A 23,846-nucleotide genomic window follows, 5' to 3' on the forward strand; every position below is an offset into this window, starting at 1 on the left:
GGTAAACAGAAATAACACACAGTAGCTGTTGAACATAAACTGACGATCAGAGCACAGGATACACCTACTCTCTTTACATAGACTGCCTAAGTTGTCTCCACTTGTCTCTTCCCATCTCCTTGCCAAACTGCTTACACGTCAGTAAGGTTTTCTCCCTGTTAGCTTGACTCAGCTGTGTTGATTTATGGACCCAGTTACCATTTTGATAATAATAATGTATTGTAAACCTTACAGATCACAGTGGCACACTTCCAATCTTTGCTATAGTCATTAAAATACGGAGCTCTGTTTTTATTATTCTTAACAGGAATGTACTGAAATGCTAACTCTGGCACACTCATCTGCTTGAATTCTGTACTACCAATCAGTTTACACTATCAGTTCAAATTGCCTGTTATTTTTACTTTCAATGTTTGAAACATTTCATTTTATGTTTGATATTTATTTTAAATTGTCATCCACCTGTTTAGCTGTTTGCTTTTTCTCTGTTCTTATACCATAAATAGATAGATATGGCACTATATAATAGATAGATAGATAGATAGATAGATAGATAGATAGATAGATAGATAGATAGATAGATAGATAGATAGATAGATAGATAGATAGATAGATAGATAGATAGATAGATTAAGATTTATCATGGTACACATCACATCACTTGTCTATAAAACAGCGTGAGTGTGCACTGAACGTTCACTCTTCATAAATGCCAACATCTTTTCAAAGCCTGCCACATTGGTGTCTGTATTTTTTATAGAATAAGCCATCATCTGTTTCCATTAAAAACATTTCATTTCTTCTTTTCAATTTTCTGGGAAACAAACCAAGCCATAAAGGTGTCTTTAAAAAATGTTTAGCTGCATTTCAATGTTTTTTTTTCTTTTGTTAGATTTGTTAGGGTATCCTCACACAGAAGGTGTCCACTTGAAAGTGCCCATGTGTAAAAGGGCAGGCACCCCTAAACACAAATACTGGCATTGTGAAGACACTGAAAAATGAAAGCTTCTGTCTCTAACCCCTATAGATTGTTCCTTCTAATCCCACCTCTACCATGAAGCCCTCCTAAAGTGGGACCTGAATGACTTAAATATGTCAGTTACTGTAAATCATGAAAGCAAAGTGGTGAAAACCAGACCCATTTCTACTTGTAAAAGGTAGAAGAGTGAAAAAAGTCTGATATCTGGAATTTCAGTCCTGCATTTAATGCCAGGTGAGGAACATGGTGTCTGAACAACATGGAGCCACCCTTGGTCCTGTCTGTCTTGACTTGGCAGGAAAACAGATAATTAATTTCATGAGTAAACCAGTAGAAGTGGGCAAAAGGCAAACAAAATGAAATAAAAGTAAACCGAAGCGAGTGAAACCCATTCTAGAGGCAACAAATGAAAGCCAAAGTTGAATACCAAACAATATGAGAAGAGGAAAGACACAATAAGTCAAAATGGAGTTTATCTTTAGATCGGAAGAGGCTCATAGTGAAGGCTGTGCTTTTATGCTGGTAACTGATTGAGTCAAAGTCAAGGCCCTGGAACCATGCCCCTAGAAATGCAGGTCATAACCCTAGCAACAGTACACAATAAGGCTACAACACATCAATATTCCGCCTAAACCATGACACTGTATGCCACATGGTGGCAATTCTAGGACACTGTGGTAGGCACCAGCTGTAAGAAAAGCTGTCAAGTTAAATAAAAAAGAGAGTCAAAATATTTGACTAAAAAGATATGAATAGAAGGCATCAGTTGTAGTTGAGGCCATGTAGAAGGTATGAGTATGCCCTGGTATGGACAGGTACCCAATCCAGAACTGATTATAACTTGTAGGCTCCCACTCCTCTATGGCACTTACACAGTGCCTTCAGAAAGTATTCGGAACCCTTTACTTTTTACACATTTTGTTTATTTGCAGTTGAAATCACTTAATATTTTCCCCCTCATCAATCAACATTCAATGTTTGAGATGTTCAGTTAGGTTCAAATCTATGTTCTAGCAGGGCCACTCAAGGACATTCCCAATGTTATCTCTAAGCCAATCCACTTTTGCCTTTGCTTTGTGTTTAGGATCATTGTCCTGTTGGAAGGTAAACCTTCGAAGCAGTCTGAGGTCCAGGGTGTTCTGAGCAGGTTTTCATTAAAAATATTCCTGTACTTTGCACCATCCAGCTTTGCCTTAACCCTGACTAGTCTCAAAGTCTCTCCTGCTGAAAAATAACCCCACAGCATGATGCAGCCACCACCTCGCTTCACTGGCTTCAATGGTATTGTGCTGCTGATGAGTGGCCCCTCGTTTCCTTCAGGGTTAGAACTAAGCCAAGCAGTTCACCCTTGGCTTCATCATACCAGAGGATCTTGTTGTGTTTCAGATGGGTTTTTTTTTTGTAAATTCCAAGTGAGCTTTCATGTGTTATTTGGCCACTATGCTCTAAAACCCAAATTAGTGGAGTGTCAAAGTGGTGGCTGTCCGTCTGGAAGTTTCTTAACATGTTCACACAGGTTCTCCAGAACTCAGAGTGACTATCAGTTTCATGGTTACCAATGCCCTTCTCCTATGATTGCTCACTTTGGCCAGACAGTCAGTTCTGAGTAGAATCCATGGTTGTCCCAAATTTAATCTATTTAAGAATTATGGAGGCCACTGTGCTCTGTGGAATCTTCAATGATTCAGAAAGTTTTTGTAGCCTTCCCCAGATCAACATAATCCTGTCTCTAACCTCTGCAGGTAATTCCTTGACCTCATGACCAGCACATTTCCAACTGTAGGTCTTTCAATAGACAGGTGAGTGCCTTTCTTTATCATGTTGAATCAACTGAGCAAACCACAGGTAGAATGATGATAAATAGAATGGGAGTGTAACCAAACCACACTTGCAGTATCACAGCGAAGGTATGAATAGTTTTGTCCACATGAAATTTCAGAGTTTTAATTTCAATAAATTTGCAAAAATTCTTAAAATCCTGTTTTTGTTTTGTCATTCTGGGGACTTGAGTGGTTTTTGATTAAGGATAAAATTAATTTAAAAGATTTCAGCATAAGTCTGCAGCTTAACAAAACTTAAAAAATTGATGGGGTCTGGTTACTTTCTGAAGGCACTGTAGTAGGTTAATACTAGAATCCCTGAAGTTTATGATTTTTTTTGTTTTCCCTTACTTCCTTAAATTTTCTGCCAGTATTTTTTTTGCAAATTTATGGATTAGCAGAATGTAGCCTGCTACACCCCCCCACCCCCACCCCCACCCATTCAGTCAGATGAAGGCATTGCCCTGCTCAAATCCTCACAGTTGAAGTCTGTGTCAAAGGGTTTACCTTGTGATGCATTTGTAAGGAATTATATAGGTAATGAAATACATACATACATACATTTCATGTGTATTCTGTGTCTACAACGATCTATGTAAATATAGAATGACAATGGCAAGAAATGCTGACCACACAGTTAAAACACAAAATGTTTTCATATGTTTTAGTAATAACGACTTAATTTTGACGTGAAGTGCAGGATGGCGAAGCCCAAGTTGTAACAAAACAGGTATGCTTTTATTCAAGAATAAAACCAAAGGAAAAGAAATTGCTGAATCAACATGTTGCTGGATCCCAACTATCATTTGGGATATAATGCTACTCCAGCACCGATGGCATAGTGGATAAGCTACCACTTAGCAATGACGAGATAACAGGTTTGAATCACGCATCCGCTCTCCATTTAGCACTGTAAGTATTAAGCTGCTTGTTATTATTATCATATAACAAAAACATACATTTGATGTGAGTTTGTAACATCCTGTGTAAATTTATGGTACTTCTAAAGGATGTTACTTTTCCTTGCACATGTAAATTCATATCAACATGTTATTTGAACAAATTTTTTACATTCAGTTTTATTCATGGATTCTTGAATAAAACTGAATTTGAATTATTTTTTTTTATGCAGCTTTATTTTCTTGAATAAAACATAATTTGAGCGATTTTTTTATTCATATCCACTATAGCTATTGCGGTGTCTGTTTGCTCAACAAAACATCAAGAGGAAATGATTGAGCTGCATTTGTGTGTCTCCTTTTATCCCATCACCATTAACTTTTACAAGTACCATAAATTTAAGTTGGCTGTTACAGACTCTAATCAAATGTATGTTTTTATTATATATCTAGCTGATTACCCAGTGGCTTCGCTCACTGAGTGCAAGGGAAAAAAATAAAATGTAGCATTTATAAAATAAGTTTGTTAATTGCCAATTTTATTTTTCAACAAATAAAGAGCACTTACAATAACATAGAAATCAATATAAACAACAGTATTAACATCATTATCATATGAGAATATGAAGTAATATATAAGAAGCACATTGCATATAAATATAAAATTATTAAACAGTAAAATCTTCTTCTATAATACGCTACCGTGGCTGTTCGTTTGTCTGTCCAGGATTTTAAATCACCTGTAGCTCACAAACCGTTTCACCTATTGACTTGAAATTTGGTACACATATACTACGTGACGTCTACTATCCGCTTTTGGGGTGATGATTTTATGACTTTTTTTATCTTTATTTTATTTTATTGTAGAATCAACTCTCGGCAGTGCACAGCAGGGCGGCCATGAGGCGCATGAGTATGGGCGCCATTCTCATTCCCTACCACCATCGCTAATCATTCTTGAGGTAGATTGAAGATTTAAGTGTCAGATTAAGTGAAAGGTTAAAGAAAACTTACTAAGTAATTGCAACAGAAAAACTAACAATCAGTTTTAACGCGAAAAGATGCCGGCAAAAGAGAAGCAGCGGGCCACTAGGGTGGAGTAAAGAAGATCTGCTCAGGAAGCAGCAAGCACATCAACCTCTGAGCAAATGAATGCTAAATGTACAGAGAAAGAATGAATACTATGAATGCTCAAGTCAAGTGTATTCACTGCACGTTATCGTGCAGTGCGCCGTTACTCGTATTTTGATAAAAGAATTTGAACAACATATAAGAAGCGTATAAATTATTAAATAGTAAAACATTAACATTTAAGAAGTAAAGATACATTGAGTACTACTGCAGTGCTTTCGGGTATACTACATTTTTTGTTTGCCCATTACGTGTATAAATGTATACATTTTTTGGTGTACCTACCCGAGAACACGCAACATATAACTGACCGTGGGAGAAGCATGGATTTTAAACACGCGTTCAGTTCATCTGCTGGTGTCCCTCATGGAATAACTGGTAATGTTTGACAAAAATTTCCTGCGAGTAAAACAACAGTACCTCCCATTATTTTGGTAGGATCTCTGAGATCTTGCATTGTTCAGTTCAAGGTTCCATAAGCTTGTTTATGTGCCATGGTGCACTCATCAGAAACTATTATCTTTGAATGTTGCAAGACTTTTGTCTTTCCAGAGCCCTTGCGTACGTTGGAAATTGGATTTTCATCGTGAGCGAGGTTTAATGGTAATTGCAATGCCGAATGTGCTGTATGGCCTCCATCTAATAATGTAGAAGCGATTCCCTATGACGCTACAGCCAGAGCTATGTCACCATTCGCTCTCTCGGCAAGAATCAAGTTTATTAAAAATGTTTTTCCTGTTCCTCTGTGGTCATACGTAATTTCCGTTTCAAACGCTCATACATAATTTCCGTTTCAAACGCAAAAAGAATTTTATATATATAGATAGTAACGATGATAGCAGCTCACTATTCAAAACAGTAATTGTGAGGATAACCCAGGATCGAACCCGCAATCCCTTGATTATAAGACTGAAGTCCTTACCTCTGCACCAACATAGCTAACTTGTACTGAGTGAGAGTTGGACTTCACTTTTTACACATTGCCAGTGTAAATGTAAATTGAACAATTTCTTTTTTGTTGGTTATATTCTTGAATAAAAGTACACTTGTTTTGTTATGCATTTTGTGAAAGTGTTTATTTGATATTTGGACTTCAGTCTTCACACATTATACGCTTTATGTCAACAATTTTGTCATTAGTACTGTAACATGAAAAACGTTTCTGTTTTAACTATGTGTTCAACGTTTCTTGCCTTGCATTTCCTGTCATCCTACATTTACCCAGATCGTTGTAGATACAGAACACACATGAAATGCATGTGTTTTTTAATAACAATATATTATTTACCCTATACAATTCCAGACACCTAACTTCCAAATAAAGAGACTTGAGCTGTGAGAATATTGCGCCTGACTCGATTTCAGCTACATCAGTAGGGCATGGGATAACAGGCAGCTTGCTGCCAGTGCTGAATCGACACATTTGGAATTTAATGTGGCCCACCATTATGACTTTTTTGGTAGGTTTCAGGGATTATAGTGTTAAGAAGGTGAAAGGCTTAATTTGTGAAATGTAACATGGTTAAGATCATTTAAGATCATTTAAGTCTAAATAATATCAGAATAATTCCACTGCAGACTTTGGGGGGTCCCAAACCCTGTTAATCCCAAGGAGATCAAAAGTATCCAAATGACAGAATTTCATTTCAAAAAGGTATAAATAAGCAGAAGGCTGCAGGGTCTTGATGATAGGAGAAAGCAATGAACATGGAGTGTTAGTTATACCTAATATGATGGTATCTCCAGATTTCCCTCCTCCTTCTCCTCTTTCTTCTCCTTCTTATTTCCACCTTTGTTTCTCTTTTCTAGTCTATGCTTCTTGTTCTACCAGGTGAACTCTTACCAACTCTCCTTCCAGCTGTAAGTTTACCCATCTTCATGTAAGGAACCTCCCTTCCATTTAAGTCCCTTCCTGGAACAGTTTCTAGCAAAAGCCCAACTATTACTTCTTGGGTCAAGAAGGGACTAAGGAACTTCTGAGGTTGTCCTGTAACAGCATCTTGTGTACCATTCAAAGCTGGAACCAAGCCTTCTAATTAAAGTACAAGGCAATTCTCTGACATATAGCAATCATAATTAGGAACTGAGAAACATAACAGATACATCTCCATGTTGACATCTAAAGGTATGACAGATTCCAGGCATAATTCCCACCATACTGTATTATCCCGAGTTCACATTTGTACTCCAGGAATCATCTTCAAAATTCCATGCACAATATTGGGTCACAATGCCCACTATCAGTGATGGTAATGATAAGATCACCAGTGTCTGTACTGACTGTGCAGGGGGCTGCAGAATAAAGTAAGGTGGTATCAGAAGATGACTGGCATGTGTAATAACAGGGAGTGCAAGAATTCAATACACAAAGGCTAGGATGTGAGACAAAACTGAAGATCGAGAAATGTAAGTAAAGAGTCTGTAACAGGAATATTTCATGCTGCCAAAACCAAAAAGCAAGATGTACATTGAAGTCAAAGAATAGAAAATAATTTGCAATCAGAGAAAGCTTTAAACAATAATAGTGTGAAGGTTTTATCTAGAGTTGATTTATCCACAAACGTAGACAATCAAAAAGTTTACGATGGTGACCTTTATACAGTCTCAATAATGACATCATAATGCGTCACCCATTCCCTGTAGTTCTTCCTAGCAACCCTACATCACAAACGCAAACAAAGGCGGTTGCCATAATAAAAACAAAATGGTGCTGTGTCAAGTATGATTTCAAAAATAATATCTTCAAACATTTCCTAAATCAGAAAGCCAACTTTACTGTTATATTCCCTGAACTCTAAAAGTCCTAAAATGATATACGTATTATTTTTAGAACAACAACAACAACAACATTTATTTATATAGCACATTTTCATACAAGTAATGTAGCTCAAAGTGCTTTAGAAGCCTAGGGAACGCTTAATAAATGTAAAATAAAGTCCAGATCACAACAGATACCTAGTCACCTGGCCACTTTACAAGCCGACTGAAGTCCTGCACTATGGTGATGTTGTCACGATTTCATGCCCATTTTACACCTCGAATTGTTATATTTAGTTGCACATGTTTGTAGTTGCCAGTCAGTTAGGCTTTTCTCACAAAAACACATCATTTTTCTGCAATGAAGTGATGAGAAGTCAGGTCCACGTCCTTGAAGCTGAAGTGCACCCCTCCATCCTGTCCCTGTCTGAAAGAAACTAAACTATTTCTTACCTGTGCATCAACAGGGGCCAAGGTGCTCCTTCACTGACCACGGAAGGCATCAGCAGTAGGGTGTCCCATGGGGGTGTTTATTGGTTGCTTCACAATGATTGCTACGGAACTCAGTTTTACAGGAGAAAACACCAGTAGCGATATTTAGTAATATAATAAAGGTTATTCTAAAGTAATTCATTCAAAGTTGAATTAAAATTGCCACAAATGACTCTGGGCCTGGCACCAGAATACTAAAATTAGAGCAGCCTCCTCATAAAATATATCTTTAAATAAATGCCTACCAACAAGAAACCGTAAAAGTTACTAATTAAATTTACTCACTCAAACAGGTCCATTCCATACTTTCTCTTTCGACCATCCTCTGAACAACAGCAACACAGCATGTGATATAAAACATTGTGACAAATTCTGTTTCATACTGGACTAGTTTTACTGCATAATTTGTGTTCTTTTCCATTTCCTCCTTATCTGTCTTATCGTGCATGCACACAACATAAGAAACGTAAGAAATTTGACCAACAAGAGTCCATCAAGCCCAATATGTCATCCAGATTCATCTTAAGGATTGTCAAGGCTTCTTCACCTCCATGTCTCTATAGTCTTTTTCCGAGTCCCACAACTCTTTGCATAATGTAAGAGAATAATTTGGAGATAACAATACTTTGTTTTGTATTTTGGTTTGCAGTGCACATTGAATTATATAAGCATTTGTTTTAGAAATGTCATAAAGAAAACTACTAAAATGGTCAAGTAAATAAAAGACAAGAATGTATTAGGAGGAAGTTTAATGTAATGAGGAGATCAGCAGATGTCCTGTAAGCAACAAGACTGGACGATTGTCACATACACAGACATGTCAAGGGTAATAGCTAAACCTAAAAGGTATAAGAAGACAACAGTGTATTAGAATAGACTTTCATTTTGATAAGTTATTTGGGTGTAAGCCAACAAACCAATCAGAGAAAATGCCAGGATTAATTCAGCACTGTTATTTAAATTCTGTTGTTTTTAAAATGGACCTCTGCCCTTATTATTCTGATCATTCTGTAACAGACTATTGTGATGAATGCTCCCTCTTGCTGAAGAGTAATAAAAGATGTAACGGACAAGCTTCCTCCTGCCTGGTCCCTGACTCAATCAAACTTGTCCTATTAGAGGATAAGTTTCTTTGTTTAATGAATATGTTGATTTCTACCACAGTTTAGAAGTGCTTCAGGCTTAAACGCACTTCCCCTTAAACATGCTACGTAAAGCTCATAATACTAAGTGATTATTGGTATCACAACCTTAGTAATGCTATGCATGCAGACAATAACTTTGCTATTCAAAATGCAAGGCTTTGTTTTGGTAAAAAGTGTAGTGTCATCAGCTCATTTCACGTATACACTGTACATTGAAATTCCTCTATGTATCCTTAATTCACCACACCACCACAGTCCTTGTCTGGCACCCAAATCTCACTTTGTAAGTTATGTAAAATATAACATTTTAAAATATAACAGACAGAGATAAGCAAAACAGACAATTTCACAAAATGTATGCCAAATTTAATTTCTTATCCAAAGAAAAAGATGATCTTCCTGTTTAAAACTTTATGCATGGTCCATTGTCAAAGAGTCCTCTCATCAGGATCAGCAAAACTTTTCTGCCTGATGGGAATTGTAGTCCCCACATCAGCATTGCTGTAAGGTTGCAGATAAAGTGAAAATGAAGTGGAAGAAAGTTTTATATATAGTAAATACCATTCTTCCTGGGTCGATGGTGGGTATCTCACAGGTCGTGAAATGGTGTTTGGTGCATTATTTCATGATCCTTTTCACAAAGCAGAACAACTTCAATTTCATCGATTTATCCCTGATTACAGGCTAAACATAACCTGGGCCTGGGTCTGTGGTCTAGATGTTCATTTACTCATTTTGTGATCCCCTCCCCTGGAATGATTTTTGGGTTTCCTGATCTTTAACTACTCTTGCTTATCCTGATTTTTCAATGACTCTTTCTTCCCATTTTCATTGACTCCGGATTCCAGACTACACTTGTGAGAAGCAGTCTTAATGATGATATACAGCAGAGGGTTCAACCTGATAGCTTAGCCTGTCAGGTTCTACTCATGTCTGAAACCATTTTGACATGTTTGATGTATATTTCCTATTATTAGTTCAGCCGTAAGTAATTTAGGTTAATTTTTTTTAATAGTTTTATTGCATTGTGAAGATTTTATTTGATTTAGTGTTCCTTGGGTTTCCTGAGATGCTTTCCTATTACAGAGATGCTGCTGGGCCTGTTCCAATTGGTGATGTGGCAATTGCCATCTTATTTAATAGTAAGATTTTATGAATGATTCCCTACCTAAATTCTGAATCGCAGGACAAGTAAAAAATTTTAGAAATTTCAGGTTTCCATGTTTTGCTTCCTTACTACTATTAATCCTGTGTTTTCCCATTTGGTAAGTTCACACAGTCAATTGACCTTTGCTTCTTTACTAGTTATGGATTCCATGCAGCATTTCCAACCTTTCCCAACTGAAAGCAAAGAAACTAATTGCGCCAGTTTTTTGCACCAGATTTATGTTGTAAGAGAATAGACAGACAATGATAAAGGATTGGAACACCACCTTCCTGACTGGAAAAACAGGAATGAAGCAAGCACAAAAGAAAACAAGAAAATAATTGCGAAAATGTCTTTCCAGATGCCAGTTCCCAATGAAATGACTGAAGATGGCACATATTCCAGTCTGAAGTTCTTCCAGCAGGAAGAGGCAGGTTCTAGCAGACATCAGATAAGTTATACAGCTGTCAATCATCCGGTCTGCAGAAACAGGAAGAGAAAAGGCATTAGAGGACAGTGCCACCCCCTGGAATGGTGAGGAATTACAATCACCAGAGCCCTTAAGCTGTTCCCTATGCACACACGCGTGACAATGTGTATATAGAGATGAAGTGCATAGTAATTTCTAGATATTGGTTTTCAGCCTTTTGACACTGAGGACCCAACAGTCTCTTGGTCTTGCAGATTTACTCTGTACAATGGCCCTCAAGATCAGACTGTATCTCATAGAACATGCAGCACAATTTCTGGTCTAGGCTTTGGTTATTAATGTCATGTCTGGACTACTTCAACTCTCTGCTGGCAGGAGCACTGACATCTGTTCCCAGGCCATTGCAGATGATTCAAAATGTCGTGTCACAGCTGGTGTTCAAGCAGCCAAGGTGGGTCCATGCCACTTATCTCTTTAGAGCACTACACTAACTTTCTGTTACGGGATTGTTTTAAGTCTAAATCCTACAGAGTAGCCACTGGATCTGCACCTATGCTGTATATAGAGACACTAGTGAGGTCCTATGCTCCTTTTCGACCACTCAGGTCTGCTGCTGAATGGTGATGGGGATGTCACCACTGTGTGGTATCAAACATCTGTTCAGACTCCTTTCATGTGTAGCTCCTGAGTGGTGGAATGAGCTGCCCACCTCCAACTGAACTGATGACTCCCTCACTGTGTTAAAGAAGCATTTGAAAACACTTTTGTCTGGCGAATTTCTCTTTCATTAATAATAGCTCTTATGTTTTGTAACCTGGGAATTGTAACTCACTTATATCTTGCCCTGATCTCTTTACTTGTGAGATGATCAATTTTGTACCCTTGTCGTGTAGCTCTTGTCCCTCAGACTGTGGTTTACTCAATTATGTTGATCTTTTTTTGTAAGTTGCTTTGGATAAAAGCATCTGCTAAGCAAATAAATGTAAATCCCAGGGCGATACAAAACAACACTGCAGATGCTAGAGGTCGTCTTTTCATCTTATGACCTTATGATTGCTGTGCTGGGGAGAAGGGAGTATAATACATGCAGTTAAGTCTTCTGAATATTTGTTCAAAGTAGAGGCAGATTTGGGGGTTGATTGGTGAGCTAGCTATTGGCTTATTTCTTTTGTAGTTTTTTTTTTCTTTTTTCCTTATTTGGATTATTTATTTTATTTTCCATTTATTTCTTGCAGTTATTATTTTGATATATTTCATTGCAGAAGAACATTTTTGCAAAAGTAATTGATTGCATAATACTGGTCTCTGATTTTTTTGTCATTGACACTTGATATTAAAGATCATTTGGTTTTCTGCTATAATTTTTGTCTGTGTCTCTTACTTCCACCATGGTTTATCTTGGTCTTCAACTACAAGGTGCCCAGGGCTAGCAGGAGTTCAAGTGCATAACAGCTATTAGTTGTGCTCTTTGTTAATGGTGGTCTGGAAGGGTCTGTGATTGCACGACAGTAACGTATCGTAGGCCATAAGATTCGCTACTGGGCGTCCTGAAAAACTTCTTAACAACCTGACATAAACTGCTGCAGAAGTGCCTCAGAGCCTATGCTTGGTATTTGATCATCCGCATTCAATCTGTCTTAGGCCTCACCACCCACGATGAAGCACACTGGCATCCTCGAGGGGCTAATCTGACATGATGTCATTCTTTATGTTCTGATTAGTTTCAGGTGTGTACAAATGACAAGAGGAATGAAGAGATGTCTCTTGATGTTAGCTCACTGGGCTGTGTAGCGGAAGCTCGACTCTCCAAGTATTCATCTTGTATTGTTTCCTGGTCATCTGGCATTCCTTTAAATTTAGATTGCCTTACTTCTGTTGATCTGCGGTTACTTGCTTGACTCAAGCTGCTTCACTGTCAAGAGGCAAAAAATTATTGTCCAGATTTTCCTTTGGCTGTGTATTGAATTGTTTTATTGTTTCTTTGTAGTACTGCGTTTGAGGTGTAATTCAGTTGTCTCACTTCACTAGATGTCTTATATATTATCTGGGTTGAGTTATAATATTAGGTTTTTAGGTCAGATCTAACAGATCATTAACAGCAGGTCTCACATAATGGTCTTTCATCTTCAATTGAATTGAGTATTAGATTTGATTCCATGTGCCACATATATGCAAACTTCAGCCTATCTGCTCTAGACGGCATTATTCCAATAAAGAACGAACTTAATTGATTGTTGTGTGCCACTCCCAAGTGTGTGTACATTTAACAAAACAACTTTGGAATGCATATGTTGGAATGCATGCTCCATTTTTTCATAATCCATCCATTTATTTATATATCCATCCATCCATCCACCCATCCATCCATCCCTCCATCCACCCATTTTCTGCAGATTATCCAGTTCAGGGTGCTGGGGCAACAGTCGGAGCAAAGATAGCTAGATGTCCCCTTTACTACTTCAAGCAGATACCAAGGCTTTCCTATGCCAACCAGGAGTTTCTCCCCAAAGTATCTTGGGTCTGGCCCAAGGTCTCCTCCAGGTTGGAACATCTCCTCAGGCAGGCATCCAGGATTGCATCCTAATCAGGTGCCCAAACCACTTCAACTGGCTGTTTTCGATGTTCAAGAGCAGCGGCTCTACTCATGACCCCCCCCAATGCTCTCCCAATCCATCTACTGACTTGACCAGTGAATGAGGGAAAGGGAAATCAAAATCCGAATCTGAATCAGAATCAGAATTCACTTTATTGGCCGAGCACACTAATGTGTATTAGGAATTTGTCTTGATCGTCTTAGTGCAACATACAAGGGCAACACCGAATACAAACGACAAATATAAAAAGATGAAATGTAAAATGATCAAAGACAATCCATCATGTTACAATGCATCCACCATAAGGCAGATCAAGCTCCACCATGAACACTGGCAAAAGAAAGACTATTTAAAAGACTTAGATTTACTGTCTTTTGTTTATGCGACACACAGTTATGTGTCACGTGACTATGAGCGGTGCTTTGGTGGCATGTGCGGAAGTTCTTCTATACGTTGGCAGCTCCACAAAATAGCTTCATCCCTTGTCAATAAGTTCTCTCAAAAAAACCTTCTAGAGTTGCTCATTTATCAAGTAGACCAAGCCATAGCATCCATTTCAGTTGTTGTCTTCTGCCTGGTCCTGTCCTTCTCTTTAGGTTTGCCCTCAAGATTTGTTAGCAGTTCTTTACAATCATTTCAGTTCTGATCTTTGCATGTTTCTTATTATGAGTCTGCCTGATCGGCTATTTCCTGGTCTACTTGCACCTCACAGTACGAGCAGCCATACAACATGCGCTTCAGATCACGTCATCCACCCGAAGTTAAGCATGTTTGGGTCCAGGTGCAGTGATGAGAACACTGTGCTGTAAATATGGCGCCATCCTTTGGATGTGATGTAAAAATTAGGTCCTGACTTTCTGTGGTCATTAAAGATCTTTCAAAAAGATTAGGGTGCATTTTGATGTTCTGGCTAAATTGCCCATTCTGGCCCCCTAATTATCCCCTGTCACTAATTGGCTATCACTCTCCCCCCTTCACCACCTAACAGATAATGTATGGTGAGGGTACTGGTGCAATAATGGCTGTCATTGCATCATCCAGGTGGGTGCTACACATTAGTGGTGGTGGAAGTGGTTCCCCTCTGTCTAAGCACTTTGAATAGTGCAATATAAATATAATTCGTTATTATTATTATTATTAATAATAATAATAATTTCTAGAGATGCTGTCTCTACACGTATTACAACAGATATACCACGACATTCTCAAATTTACAAAATCCAACTCAGGATCAAGGGGGCGGAGCCTGTCTTGGCACATTTGATGGAAAGCGGGAATCAAATCAGGTCAGAGTGGCAGTTCATCACCAGGTTCACTCAAAGAAGCCTCTCCATGCATAAAATTAAAATGGCAGTTTACTTAACCTGCACATCATTTTGGGAAATGGGAATACCATGCAGAAATGTGGAGAACATGCCAAATAAATAAGGACAATGACCAGGAATGGGATTCAAACCCAGGATGTCGGAGCCATAAAGCACTATCATTAACTACTCAATAATCAACCTAACGTGTGCATCACTGACATCTGGGAACAAACTAGACATACACAGAAAACCCACACAAACAATGGAAGAATGAGCAAACTTCTGGGGAACAGCCATAAGGCCAGAAATTGAACCGAATCTCCTGGAGCTGCAAAACGACAGCATTAACCACTGAACCACTCGAAAACAAAATTCTGTCATAAGTAATTTGGAAGTACTGATTATTTGGTAGCTTTGCAGAAGTGGTGAGAGTGACTTGAGGGAGCAGCATGTTCTTTTGTGATGTTTACGGACCACAAGAATGTATTCTTTTGTTAAATCAGTGTACTTCAGCCCTAGACATGGAAGATGGGCTTGATTTTCCAACAGATTCAGTTTTGTATCTTTGTTTAGATCCCAACTCAGACAATGTCAAAGCAGATGCCTCAGCATGCCAGCTTGATGAAAGACTGTTAGATGAAACCTCTGAGCTCATTTCTTCCTCCCAAACTGAGGCTCCAGTATGCTTTTCTTTGGAAGGCACTGCAAGAGAAGCTCAGAATTCAAAATCCCTTCCCGCTGACACTTTTCCGCCTTTGATGTTTGCGCCGCTTGTACTTATGTTATTTTTGGAGGCCCATTATTTTTGCTGACATTATGTGGTAGGTGGCAACTTCTTCTGCTTCTCCATCCATCTATTCATTTATTGAACTTTCTTATGCTAATTTTAGGATGTGGGGAACCGAAAACTAACCTGTGTCGGCAATAGTAACGAGGTAGGAAAAAATCAAATGCCAGTGGAAATTTAAGTCCTCTCTTGGCCTGACAAGCTCATCTATGATGCGGTCACTGAGCAAATAATCTATGCAATTATCTAATCAGCTAATCATGTGGTGGCAATGCAATGCTTTAAATCATGCAGATATACAGGTCAGGAGCTTCAATTAATGTTCACACCAAACGTCAGAATGGGGATAAGTGTGATCTTAGTGATTTTGACTCTGCAGATAGAAACACCTTGTTGATGAGAGAGGTCAGAGGAAAATGGCCAGACTGGTTTGAGCTGACAAAAAGGCTAAGGGATTTCAGATAAACACTCTGTACAACTTTGGTGAACAGATAAACATCTAAGGATGCTTTACACTTGCACCTTGAGGCAAATGGGCTACAATAGCAGGCCAACTTGGGTTCCACTTATGTCAGCCAAAAAGCTGAGGCTGCAGGGGGCACATGATAACCAAAACTAGACAGCTAAAGACTGGAAAATCATAGATGGGTCTGATGAATCTCAGCTTCTGCTGAGGCACACAGTTGGTAGCCTCTGAATTTGTCACCAACAGCACTAGGCGCCCAACATGTCTTGTGTCTACAGTCCAGGGTGTTAGTGGTGGTAGTGTAAAGGTGTCGGGAAGGACTTCTTGGCACACTTTGGGCCCATTTGAAGCAGAAACCTTGCCAACCTTTAAGAAGAACATGTATGAGTTAGCTTATTAGCTAAACAAACAGACTTAGTGGACTGAGTGGTCTCCTCTTGGTTTTTAAATTTCATATTTTGTTATTAATACAAATCACTGTCTGAGTATTGTTGATAACCATCTTGGCCACAATTTACCCATTTCTAATAGCTACTTCCAACATGGTAATGCATCATATCACAAAACAAAAGTCATCTCAAACTGATTTCATGAACATGACCAGGAGGTCTGTGTTCTTCAGTGGCCTTCTCAGTCACCAGCTCTGAATCCAACAGAACACCTTTGGGATGAGGTCAGTTGCACATTCATGCTGCAAATCTGCAGAATCTCAAAGTAATGTTTCCAACATCTTGTGGAATCCATGCCATGAAAAACTGAGGCTGCTTTGAGGGCAAAAGGAGGTCCTAGCCAGTATTAGTATAGCGGTCTTAAGAGTTTGCTCAGAGAGTGTAAATACGGGAGGAAGACTGCAGAACCTGGGGGCAGTCCCACACAGACATGGAGAAAACACGCAAGCTTCACACAAACAGTGAGTAGGCCTGGATTTGAAATCAGGATTCTGCATCTGTGATGTTAGAACTTTTGGTCATGGACCTCCTTTTTGAAGGTATTTTGTAAGAACAGAGTACTTTTATCATTATGATATTAATATTACCATGTCACTGCCTTTTTGTGTTTGTTTTGACGATCTCTGTTTCTGCTACGTGCTTTCTCTTTAAAGACGGCACTGTTCTATATTCAGAAATAATGTATTGGATTCAATTTCAAAACAAAAAATTTGGACGTTGGCATCAGTAGGCTTTGCACCCTAGGAACCAAGTTACCCAAACTATTCTATAGCATGTCAGTAATTATTTAGCACTCTGTTGCTGATCTTTCTGACCATAAAATAGCTTATTACAATAGCAATTGGTGAGAAGAATTCATAATTAATTGCAGAATTACGTTATTTGAGGGTTCCACTAGAACCCTCAAGGGTTCCTCTTTCTCTCACACGATTTTGCTCAAAAAATAATCAGCACATTGTCATCTTATAACAGGCTTAAATTTCAAGCTTGGTATTTTCCCATCCAGCGGTTTTAGCTCTAGACCGTCCTCAAGAAACTGTGACACACAGACACACACACACCCATCATCGAGATATTTATGTTTTTGCTTTCAGAGAACCCTAAAACTTTGAGATGTGTTGAAATTTTGATGAGTTCAAAATATTTGATGAATCTAAAGTTTTTGCTCCTCCCCTGTAGGTGATAGGTTATGGTGGGAGAGGGCGCAAAGCAAAAACATGATTTTTATTAGCATGGGGCAAGTACTAGAGTTATTGTGAGGTGTTCTTTGTAATGTTTATTTTGACTTTATTTCTGGCTTTATAAGTTGGCTCCAAGAAAATTTTAGTGATAGTGATTTCTGCCTCATAATTGCAAGACCAATTTTCCTCATCTTCCACCTTGTTCTATTCCAGACAAAGTATTGGTCAGTCTTGAAGACTCAGATAGCATCTCTACAATTTGTAAAAATATTTTAAAGTCTGTTCCTTTCAAAGACCTCAAAGTACATTAGAGAAATGGAGTCACTTAATATTTCAGAAAAGGAGTGGAAGGTAGTTATGGACAGAATACATTCAAGCTGTATATGTGTAAAGCATTCAGTCATTCAGCTTAAAATCTTTTATCGAGTGCATCTATCTCATTTAAGATTGTCCAAAATATTTCCAGGGCAAGATTCAACTTGTAAACATTGCAATCGAGCTCCAGCCTCACTGGACCACTTGTTTTGGGCATGCACCAAATTAACAACATTTTGGACAAATATCTTTGTATGCCTATCAGACGCCCTTGGTGTCACAATCACTTCCAACCCGTTAACTGTGTTTGGTTGACTCCCAGACATCTTTAAAGTGGAGAAGGACAAAGAAATTGTAATTTCCTTTACTACACTAGTAGCACATACACTTATCTTGCTCAGCTGGAAGAATCCCACCCCACCACTCTTAAGTCATTGGATAAACGATATTCTATACTACTTGAAATTGCAAAAGAATCTGCAGATCTGTGTAGGTCCCAATGCTAAGTATATTAATATTGTGTGCTTTAGGGATGAAAGATGTAGAGACTACTTCCAACAATAAACTACACATTAGTCTTGCTGAAGTCAGACATACATGTATATCTGGTTGACAACCACAAGTGAATTGCACCTAAAAGTGGGTGGGAATAATTAGGCGGCTCCTTGAGTGTCACATTTCTAAGCCAATCCATTGCCTCATGAAGGTGGAGCTCAGAGTAAGGGGCAGGGATTTTGATCTCCAAAGATCAGACGTGTTTTCATTAATTGGTCCAACAGACAGCAAGCTTCTGACTATGATGAATGATCTGCACTCAAAAGACTCCTAAGAAAACACAATTAGACATATAAATGCGTATCACATGTGCAGAGAACACACTGCATGTGTTAAAAATAAACATAACCCAATGCAAGGGAAAAACCTTTGCAAAGCATCAGATTATACATTGGCATTCAACGGCATCAATAGACGAGTGGTAAACGTGAACGATGTGTTATTGCAGGTGCTGTGTGTGCTCTCTGTTGTTCAGCATTACAACGATAGTGTAGGAGTCGATGTAAGTTTGAAAAAATTGTCAGCTAAATTCGTGAAAATATGAACTGCAAATTGTGCATTTGTAGTAAACGGTGTGTCACACTCTGTCAAAAGGACTGGCTTTAACAGAGCTGATAAAGAAGAGCCACAGGATGTGCAAATTTCATCAAAACGCAAAACACCCAAATCAACAATTTAACGACACCAATAAATGCAATTCATCTAACTGCTGATTTCACATCTAAATGAATAACTAAAAACTACACAGTCACAGATTCAAAGAATTATTTTTATTAAACTAAATACCTTTTACAGTTTTCATCACATAGGCAATTAAGTCACCAATTCCTTTACCACCTCCACTCTCCTCCAAGCAAGCCATGTCCACCTCCTCTCAACTCTGACCCTCATATGAGACAGAGTGGCTGCTTTCAACCCAAACCCTGGAGCACTTCTGGTGCAACGAATTGCCACCAGGAAGCACTTCCATGACTGGATGAGCCTCAGGGGAGCCAGCCTTCCCAAGTGGCACCCAAGAACCCCAACAGGGCTGCCCAGCCAAATTACAACTCCCGTGTAGCCCTTAGGGTATCCAAACAGGAGAGATACCAGAGGGATTCTGCCCCATATTGTACTAGGGGAACACATAGCCCTGTGTCCATCCATCCATCCATTGTCTCCCGCTTATCCGAGGTCGGATCGCGGGGGCAGCAGCTTGAGCAGAGATGCCCAGACTTCCCTCTCCCCGGCCACTTCTTCTAGCTCTTCCGGGAGAATCCCAAGGCGTTCCCAGGCCAGTCGAGAGACATAGTCCCTCCAACGTGTCCTGAGTCTTCCCCGGGGCCTCCTCCCGGTTAGACATGCCCGGAACACCTCACCAGGGAGGCGTCCAGGAGGCATCCTGATCAGATGCCCGAGCCACCTCATCTGACTCCTCTCGATGCGGAGGAGCAGCGGCTCTACTCTGAGCCCCTCCCGGATGACTGAGCTTCTCACCCTATCTTTAAGGGAAAGCCCAGACACCCTGTGGAGGAAACTCATTTCAGCCGCTTGTATTCGCGATCTTGTTCTTTCGGTTGCTACCCATAGTTCATGACCATAGGTGAAGGTAGGAACATAGATCGACTGGTAAATTGAGAGCTTCGCCTTGCGGCTCAGTTCCTTTTTCACCACGACAGACCGATGCAGAGCCCGCATTACTGCGGATGCCGCACCGATCCGCCTGTCGATCTCACACTCCATTCTTCCCTCACTCGTGAACAAGACCCCGAGATACTTGAACTCCTCCACTTGGGGCAGGATCTCGCTACCAACCCTGAGAGGGCACTTCACCCTTTTCCGGCTGAGGACCATGGTCTCGGATTTGGAGGTGCTGATTCTCATCCCAGCCGCTTCACACTCGGCTGCGAACTGATCCAGAGAGAGCTGAAGATCACGGCCTGATGAAGCAAACAGGACAACATCATCTGCAAAAAGCAGTGACCCAATCCTGAGCCCACCAAACCGGACCCCCTCAACGCCCTGGCTGCGCCTAGAAATTCTGTCCATAAAAGTTATGAACAGAATCGGTGACAAAAGGGCAGCCCTGGCGGAGTCCAACTCTCACTGGAAACGGGTTCGACTTACTGCCGGCAATGCGGACCAGGCTCTGGCACCGATCGTACAGGGACCGAACAGCCCTTATCAGGGGGGGCCGGTACCCCCATACTCTCGGAGTACCCCCCACAGGATTCCCCGAGGGACACGGTCGAATGCCTTTTCCAAGTCCACAAAACACATGTAGACTGGTTGGGCAAACTCCCATGCACCCTCCAGGACCCTGCTAAGGGTATAGAGCTGGTCTACTGTTCCGCGACCAGGACAAAAACCACACTGTTCCTCCTGAATCCGAGGCTCAACTATCCGACGGACCCTCCTCTCCAGGACCCCCGAATAGACTTTTCCAGGGAGGCTGAGGAGTGTGATCCCTCTGTAGTTGGAACACACCCTCCGGTCCCCCTTCTTAAAGAGGGGGACCACCACCCCGGTCTGCCAATCCAGAGGCACTGTCCCTGATGTCCATGCGATGTTGCAGAGGCGTGTCAACCAAGACAGTCCTACAACATCCAGAGCCTTGAGGAACTCCGGGCGTATCTCATCCACCCCCGGGGCCCTGCCACCAAGGAGTTTTTTGACCACCTCGGTGACCTCAGTCCCAGAGATGGAGGAGCCCACCTCTGAGTCCCCAGGCTCTGCTTCCTCATTGGAAGGCATGTTAGTGGGATTGAGGAGGTCTTCGAAGTACTCCCCCCACCGACCCACAACGTCCCGAGTCGAGGTCAGCAGCGCACCATCCCCACCATATATAGTGTTGACACTGCACTGCTTCCCCTTCCTGAGACGCCGGATGGTGGACCAGAATCTCTTTGAAGCCGTCCGAAAGTCGTTCTCCATGGCCTCCCCAAACTCCTCCCACGCCCGAGTTTTTGCCTCAGCAACCACCAAAGCTGCATTCCGCTTGGCCTGCCGGTACCTATCAGCTGCCTCCAGGGTCCCACGGGACAAAAGGGTCCTGTAGGACTCCTTCTTCAGCTTGATGGCATCCTTCACCGCTGGTGTCCACCAACGGGTTCGGGGATTGCCGCCACAACAGGCACAGACCACCTTACGGCCACAGCTCCGGTCAGCTGCCTCAACAATAGAGGCACGGAACATGGCCCATTCGGACTCAATGTGCCCCACCTCCCTCAGGATGTGGTCGAAGTTCTGCCGGAGGTGGGAGTTGAAGCTACTTCTGACAGGGGGCTCTGCCAGACGTTCCCAGCAGACCCTCACAACACGTTTGGGCCTACCATGCCTGACCGGCATCCTCCCCCACCATCGAAGCCAACTCACCACCAGGTGGTGATCAGTTGACAGCTCTGCCCCTCTCTTCACACGAGTGTTCAAGACATGTGGCCGCAAGTCCGACGATACGACCACAAAGTCGATCATCGAACTGAGGCCTAGGGTGTCCTGGTGCCAAGTGCACATATGAACACCCCTATGCTTGAACATGGTGTTCGTTATGGACAATCCGTGACGAGCACAGAAGTCCAATAACAAAACACCGCTTGGGTTCAGATTGGGGGGGGGGGGGCATTCCTCCCAATCACGCCCTTCCAGGTCTCACTGTCATTGCCCACGTGAGCATTGAAGTCTCCCAGCAGAACGAGGGAGTCCCCAGAAGGTATGCCCTCTAGCACCCCATCCAGGGACTCCAAAAAGGGTGGGTACTCTGAACTGCTGTTCGGTGCATACGCACAAACAACAGTTAGGACCCGTCCCCCCACCCGAAGGCGAAGGGAGGCTACCCTCTCATCCACCGGGGTAAACCCCAATGTACAGGCTCCAAGTCGGGGGGCAATAAGTATACCCACACCCGCTCGGCGCCTCTCACTGGGGGCAACTCCAGAGTGGTAGAGAGTCCAGCCCCTCTCAAGGAGATTGGTTCCAGAGTCCAAGCTGTGCGTCGAGGTGAGTCCGACTATATCTAGCCGGAACCTCTCAACTTCGCGCACTAGCTCAGGCTCCTTCCCCTTCAGAGTGGTGACATTTCACGTCCCAAGAGCCAGCTTCTGTAGCGAGGATCGGACCGCCAAGGTCCCCGCCTTCGGCCACCACACAACTCACACTGCACCCGACCTCCTTGGCCCCTCCCATAGGTGGTGAGCCCATGGGAAGGGGGACCCACGTTGCCACTTCGGGCTGTGCCCGGCCGAGCCCCATGGTTGCAGGCCCGGCCACCAGGTGCTCGCCATCGAGCCCCACCTCCAGGCCTGGCTCCAGAGTGGGGCCCCCCTTGACCCGCGTCCGGGCAAGGGAAAACGCCGTCCAAAATTGTTTTCCATCATAGGAGGTTTTGTTTAACCGCTCTTTGTCTCATCCCTCACCTAGGACCAGTTTGCCTTGGGTGGCCCTACCAGGGGCATAAAGCCCCGGACAACAGAGCTCCTAGGATCACTAGGACACGCAAACCCCTCCACCACGATAAGGTGGCGGTTAAAGGAGGATTAGCCCTGTGTCCTTCACTAATAATGGCTTCCCAAATGATAAAGGTACCACTAACAAACCAGTTCCTTTATCCACCATACACAACGACTGAGGTGCCAGCCAACTTGTGTCTTCTATGACATGTTATTATGGTATGGAGCTCAGTAACTATTAAAAAAGAAAGAGAGACATAAACAATTGGGCAGACAGAAAGTTAAAGGAGGTCTTTTTCATAGACCGTTCTTGAGGAACAATTCGAGATTGGTTGCATTCACCGGTAAAAACATTTTATAGACTTCATGTTTCTTTGTCATTTCTCTTTGTTGATTATTCAAGAACTGAACATCAAAATTAGGCCCAGGGCCTTTAGCTCTTCAAAAAGGATCTTCATACAGAGCCGATACATGGAGTACACATGATGCTGAATATTTACGAGGAACAGATAGATGTTGGTTTAGAATAAGGCAGTGTTTACCATTATCAGATATTAATGAAAGAAACGAATGTGAAGAAGTAACAACTTACCTATTACTAACGTGAACTTGTTTCAGTTAAACAAAACTTTCACAGAGACAACTGAAGGTTGCAACAGCTGCCCTTGTCTTTAACACTCAGCAGTCCTTTTCTGCTAACCTATACAGCATATAATCAGTGCTGCCTTTGAGTGTTACCTGACCCCATAACTAGAGTGAATATCTTTTTTTCTTTCTTTCTAACACACAGTGTTTATAATGACATGCAGTAGTTGGTCCATGGGTGAGGTTATAGCCATGTAGGCCTTTCTTGAGTTCTAGTTACTGATGTAAATGTTTCTCACAAGCCTGATGGTGGCTGCACCCTGCTGGTGATTGCACTGGCTTAATTCTTTCTTAAAAATTCTGCACTTTGGTGATTTAGCAAT

The sequence above is a fragment of the Erpetoichthys calabaricus genome, chromosome 15, assembly GCF_900747795.2.
Source record: "Erpetoichthys calabaricus chromosome 15, fErpCal1.3, whole genome shotgun sequence".
Taxonomy (NCBI): domain Eukaryota; kingdom Metazoa; phylum Chordata; class Cladistia; order Polypteriformes; family Polypteridae; genus Erpetoichthys; species Erpetoichthys calabaricus.